This window comes from Macrotis lagotis, chromosome 3, assembly GCF_037893015.1.
Source record: "Macrotis lagotis isolate mMagLag1 chromosome 3, bilby.v1.9.chrom.fasta, whole genome shotgun sequence".
Taxonomy (NCBI): Eukaryota; Metazoa; Chordata; class Mammalia; order Peramelemorphia; family Peramelidae; genus Macrotis; species Macrotis lagotis.
The window spans coordinates 89,536,687-89,543,594 of NC_133660.1; positions in this window are offsets into that span (position 1 = coordinate 89,536,687).

A 6,908-nucleotide genomic window follows, 5' to 3' on the forward strand; every position below is an offset into this window, starting at 1 on the left:
TTTTATATCATCAGATGAAAAGGTGAACCCTGGGTACAAAAGAAGATGGTGTATAAATGGAAGTGAACACAAAGCAGTTTATTGAACAATGGAATGATAGACTGGGTCCAAGCAAACTCCAACAGTGGGTAGTGGGGAGAGCAAATCTTTTTTATAGGGTATTGGATATAGGAGGTAGGGTAATATGGTTTCTCTAGGGATTGGGAGCTGTTACGGTGTCCATGGAGGATGTGTTTTGTTTCAGGGTTCACTTGGGTGAGATTGTGCATTGTTTGGAGTTTCTATGGAAGTTAGGATTGCTATAATTAGGAAAGTATAATCAATGGGATGCTAATGGGCAAGAATGAAATTCAGGTCTGGATGCAACAATGTCCACATCTTCTGTCAAAGTATACTGTAACAGGGATACTATTCTAGAGAGTTACAAGTTATCACCTTCCTGTGTAGGGGATGTAAACAATTTAGCCTGTTTCTTCACTTCCTTTTTACCTTTTTATGCATCTCTTGGGTCTGCTATATAAAGATTGAATTTTCTGTTTCATTGTGGTCAGAAAAAATGTCTGAAAATCCCCTGTTTCATCAAATATCCATTTCTTTCCCCTGAAAGAATATTCTCAGTTTCTCAGAGTAACTGATTCTTAGTTGTAATTCAAGTTCCTTTGACCTCTGAAATATATCCCAGATCCTACAATGCTTTAATATTGAAGTTGCCAAGTCTTGTGCAATTCTGACTGTTGTTCCTTGGTATTTGACCTTCTCCTTTATCAGATAATTCTGGAATTTGGTTGTGAAATTTCTTGGAGTTTTCATTATAGGACTTCATTCAGGAAATTATTGTTGGATTCTTTGAATAGTTATTTTATTCTTTGGATCTAGGAAGTCATGAAAGTTTTCCTTGATGATATCTTTTCTGGATCTTTTTTTTTTTAATTTTGAACATGACTTTCAGATTGTCCAATAAATCTTTATTATCTTTCCTGGATGTATTTTTCAAGTCAGTTGTTTTTCAAATGAATATTTTACATTTTCTCCTATGTTTTTTATTTTGTTGAATTTTTCTTGACTGATTTTTTTCTGCATTGTAAAGTCATTAGTTTCCACTTGCCTGATTCGAGTTTTTTTTTTTTCAGTTTTTTGCAAGGCAAATGGGGTTTAGTGGCTTGCCCAAAGCCACACAGCTAGGTAATTATTAAGTATCTGAGGTTGGATTTGAACTCAGGTACTCCTCACGCCAGGGCCGATGCTCTATCCACTGTGCCACCTAGTCGCTCCCTGATTCGAGTGAGATAGACCTTTCCTGAAATCCTTCTGAGATATCTTAACCTGGAAAACACCTCTCAAGATGATCTTATTGATTCCATCCTTTTAAAGTTTCAGTTCCCAGAGTAATGCAAGCATGACTCCAGGTCTTTTCTCCCAAGACAAACTGTGAGTCTAAATAGCTCTGTCTAGTGAGGTAGAGGTTAGCATTTATGGAGGTAAAAGAGTTTTGGTACTCTTTCCCATTCTTTTCCTTCACATATGTTTCAAAATGTGTCTCTATCATGGTTGAACTGAAGATAGTGATTATAAAAGAAGTCGCATCCTATGAGAGAAGGGGCAGGACTATAGAAGACTTGAAGCCCACATTTGAAGATAAGAGAGAAGAAAGTGTGTTATAAAACTCCCTCCTTTAGCAATGAACTCAAAAGGTGAATTTTTCTGCTTTATACAATAAATCCTAAGTAGATACATAATTAACTATAACTCATGCCATTTTAGTTTTCATTTCTGAGTTTATTCTATTAAAACTTAAATATCAGGGTATTATTTGGGCAGCTAGGTGGCACAGTGGGTAGAGCACTAGTCTTAGAGTCGGTAGGATGGAAGTTCAAATCTGGCATCAGACAACTTGACACTAATTAGCTGTGTGACATTGGACAAGTTCCTTAATCCTGATTGTCTCACATCCAGAGACATCTCCAGTGGTCCTGATTCATATTGGCCACTGAACCCAAATGACTCAGAGGAGAAAGTAAGGCTGATGACTTAGCACGGCACCCCCTCATTCTAATCCAGTTCACTTGCAGAGCAAAGTATCACTTCTCAGAAGTCATGGTCTTATTCAAGAAAAAAGAACAACATTAATATAGGACATTATTTAATTATACTAAACATAAAGTAAAATAAACAGAAGTGAAAATGATGTCACTGGATAAAGTCTTCTATGAATACGTTCTGTGGTTGTTTAAAAAACTAAAATAAATACAACATCCATGGAAAACCGCAAAAAAATTAAAAAAGCAATGCTGCTTATTTATCATTTCAAGATTAATTATACATTCATTTGCTTTTCCTAAAATTATGTCAAAGGGATATTGCTTAATCTAACACATTTATAGTACAAATAGATTAATACTTGAAAATGATCTGAACTGATAATTCATGGCATATTTTAATCTCTTTTGCTATTACTTGGACCACCATTATAGATTTAATAGGGAGTCAAATTTGACAAAAGGCCATTTATGTATTTTTTTCTTGTTTATTTCCTAGATTATCATGGTCAAAGAATTAATCACCAAGGGACCAAATCATTTAGTATGCATTGTCTTACCGCTCATGATAGTGATTTATTATTTAATTTTTTAAAGAAGTCCTTAAATAATAATTCACTTCTTCCACTTATTCTCCTCCTGATTTTTTCCTATTAAATAACTTATTTCTTAGAGCATAATTTATTCCTAAAGATGATGGATAGATTTCTGGATGATTGTTTCAGCACCCAACTAATCTGATCACTGGAAATTAGTCTGTTTCTGATCACCTCTTTCAGGCATTTCTAGCCCAGTAAAGCTTGATCCATCTTTAAATTTCAAAGATACTATTTTTAAGAATTTACTGTGATGAAATACTGGACAGATACGTTTTTATCTTTCAAAGGAACATAGATCCAGAACTAAAGTGTAAGAGAAGAGAATTATTTCTTTTTGTTTTTCTTTAAGAAAGCACGAAAAACTACACTGATTGATATTTCAAAAGCAATTGAAAATTAATAGGTTAAAAATTTTAGATAGAAATTCCTAAACTTTTTTTGTTATCTGGTTCCATTTGACAATCTCATAACAACAGTGAATCTCTTCTCAGAATAATATTTTCAAATTTAAAATACATAGGATTACTAAAGGAGTTCAATATTGAAATAGTTACTCAAATATTAAAATTTCCTAGTTAATGGTCCCCCAAAAACTATCCATCCACATTAGGAAAATAAATTTTGCTCTAAGGAGTAATTATCTAATAGGAAAATCTGGGAGAGAATAAATGGATGAAGGAAATTGCTATTTCAGAAATTAAAAAAACATTAATAAATCAATATCATGAGTGGTAAGAAAATGCAGAAATAATTTTCTTAGATAATAAAAAGAAGGATGGCAAGGTAGGATGAGTTGTTCAGAATCTTTCTAAATCTCTGCTTTTCTTAAAGGATAACAAGAGCCTTTTGAAATTTTCTCCCTAATTTTGAGGTGGTGAAGGAATAATTAGAGAATATTTTGTAGTATATCAAAAAGAGAATAATGATTGATGATGATGATGATGATGGTAATAAGCTAATGCAGCCTATGTGGCAGGTGCTGTGATAAGCTTTATAATTATTATCTCTTGCTTCCCACAACAATTGTAGGAGTCAAGTTATATCATTATCCCATTTTATAAATAAGGAATTTAAGATAAACAATAGTGAAGTGATTTATTCAGGATTACACGGATAGACAGTGACTGAGTTTTGATTTGACATACGCTTTATCTATTTGATATTTACTATGACCTTGTGAATTTGGTGCTAAATTTATTAAATAGGGTGGAAAAGGGTATTGGTTCATCTCTAAAATGAAAAAATTGGACAAATTGGTCTTTGCCATCTCTTTCAATTATTTATCTATAATTCAGTGAATGCAAAAACTATTGAATCCCTCACTCCAAGTTTATAAATAAGAGAAATAAAACCAAATTATCACAAAAATAAGTGTCATTACCACAAGTTCACAAGTAAACTTGGGATGCAAATTCAAGTCCTTGACTCCAGAGCCAAAATATGTCCCATCACTCCATATTGGTAATACCTAAACTACCTAGTATGCAACATATTAAAAAGTTAGAAGGCCATCAAGAATTTTCTTATTTAATTTTATTCATTTCTAAAATTCTGACTTTATATAAAATGAGAATGGTAGTCACATGGTGACTATTACATTGTAATATAATAACAGTAATAATAATAATACTCTATTATATCATAAACTCCTTGTAAGGACTATCTTTTGCTTCTTTTTTGTATCTACAATACTTGGTATAATTCCTGGCAAATAGATGGCACTTAATAAAAAGATTATTGATTGGCTGATTATAGAATTACTCTCAGGGAAAGAAATTGTTCATGTTTTTCCTCTGCTACATGCTGTTTGGGCCATACTGAGATGAATGTCCTCAATATCCTCTGGTAACTCTCTAAGACCATAAAGCATTCATTTCTTTGGTAGAGGATTAGTGACTTCTTCCCAGGAGTTCCTTTAGCAATGAAAGATAAATTCAAATGAAAGAATGAATTGGTTGAAATCTAGAGAAGAGAAGAATAAGAGCCTTTTAACTTTTCTACCTGCTTTTGAGTGATAAGAGAGAATATTTTGGAGCAGATCACAAAAGCAATGATGATTCATAGAAAGTCAAGGTCTTCTTTCAATATTTCCAAGTATGCTCAAGTTGATTTTGATAATAGAATAGTAGGATAAAATAGCAAAGTTTCTGATGTCTTAAAAAATTAATGTATTACAATCTTAGCTTTTCACCTCTTTTGCAAGTATTTCTCTTTTAACTTTATTGGCTTTGCTTTTTGCTTTTTTCCCCTCGCTTTAGCCATCTGTTTAGAAAAGATTTTCTCCTGGGTTGTTGCTACATTCTTATTGTATTCTAATTAGAAGCTCAAGGCTGTTAAAAAATACTAGGTACTAAATGCAAGATGGAGTCAAAATACCCAATGCTCCTGGATACCCCCCAAACATCTGTTCAAAAGAAATTTTCCAACCTATTTGATGCTCTACAAAAGAACATGTTGAGTTATCAGTATCCATAACAATTACTTCAACAACCATCTGGGCATGTACTTTGCAGTTGTTATTCCAGTCTCATTTAACATCTCTTTCCATAATATAATATTTCCTGTTACAGCCAAGATTAGAATTTTTAAAAACTTTTCTTCTCTCTTTCTATTCTATTTCTACAATTTATTTTAATATTCTGATAATCTGTGGTTCCAATAGGAAAAGATATACTCTTTGACAACGTAGATTCCCATGCAACTTTACTTTGGTGAATATTCTTTATAAGTTTACATAAACACACACATACACACATTTATGTGTGCAAGTTGCAAAGTTTACAACATAGGAAATAATTTCAGAATTTCTTTTTCACATTCCCTAGGAACTCAGGAGCAATTTCTTTTGGGTAACAGGCATGAGCAATTCTGGTCTCTGAAATTTCTGGTGATGAGTCTCTTAAAATTTCACCAGATTGGCTCACCAATAATAGAAACCCAGTCTATCACTAAACTCAATTATAAACCTAAAAAACTAAGAGAGTTACTAGTACTGACTAGTTTTGAGGAGTCAGGGCCATCTCCATACCATGCTGAAAAATCAAAGTAAAGTTTATGTGAGTATTGTCATACTTTCAACTTTTTGAAATGCCCATTTTAAAATGTTTCAATCATCACTTCAAATATTGAGAAACAACTTTGGAAAATTCTTCATGGTGACTTATTCCTTTCTGTTCCCATATTATTAACATTAACAATGTAATAGGTTCTTTTTCTGCCTTATCATCCAAAAAAGTTATTCTCACTGGCATACTCCTCTTAAAAAAAAGTTCTAAGTGGGTTTTACATTAAATTTCCATTTACACTTGCATTAAATCAACATGTCTCTCCCCCCAAGCTTTAAGGTTCTCTAGTTCTTTTTATTTAATAACTATCAAAAATGCCTCCTGCCAGTCAGCAACAAATGAAATGTTGCCATCCAAAGGATCCTTCCTGGGTCTTCTTTCTTCATTTTTCTGAGTTCCCATCTTTATTCTTCTACTTAAGGGTATTTCCATCAACACTTTTTAAAAAAAATTCTATTTATGTTTCCACTTTCTAGATCTCCTGAGGAAAGGAATGCAGCTTTAAACAAAAAACTAAAAGAATTATGAAAACATTTCTAGCTGAACTAGAAATTTTGCAGATGAACAAAATAAGAAACATAAAAATGAGGTATCTTACCCAAGATCACATAGACATAAAGAAATGGAACTCTATGTCTTAGTTCTAAATATTCCAAGTTCAGTGTCATTCTTCCATTATTACTACCTTTGAAAATATTCATTTTTAATTTATGGAATGAAACAAGAATTTTCATAACATCATAAAATAAAAAAAATTGATTGAACATGAGACTTCAAATATGCTAGGTACAAGTTGGTATTCCTTTTAAATATATAATAAAGTTATCATGTAAATTTACTTATTTTTCTTTTTTTCCCCTTTTGTTCTTTTCTTGCTCACACCCCACAGATGATTACCTTTATTATTACCTCTTCCATTCCATAAGAGTCAGAAACAAAGACAAAAAACATAATTTAATGATCCTTGAATTTACATGGCAGGTAGGACATTACAGGTTCATTTTTTAATGCCAAATTTCTTTACCCAAGTTTCTCTTATGTATATGTACATAATAATACATGCAGAAAGGGGTAAATAATAATGAATAAAGAAGATCTGGGAAGATTTCAATGAAGTGTTGCAGAATAAAGTGAGAAATATTAGGAGGAAAAATCATAATGACAATATCATAAGGACAAAAAATTTTCACAATATACTTAAGAAATTT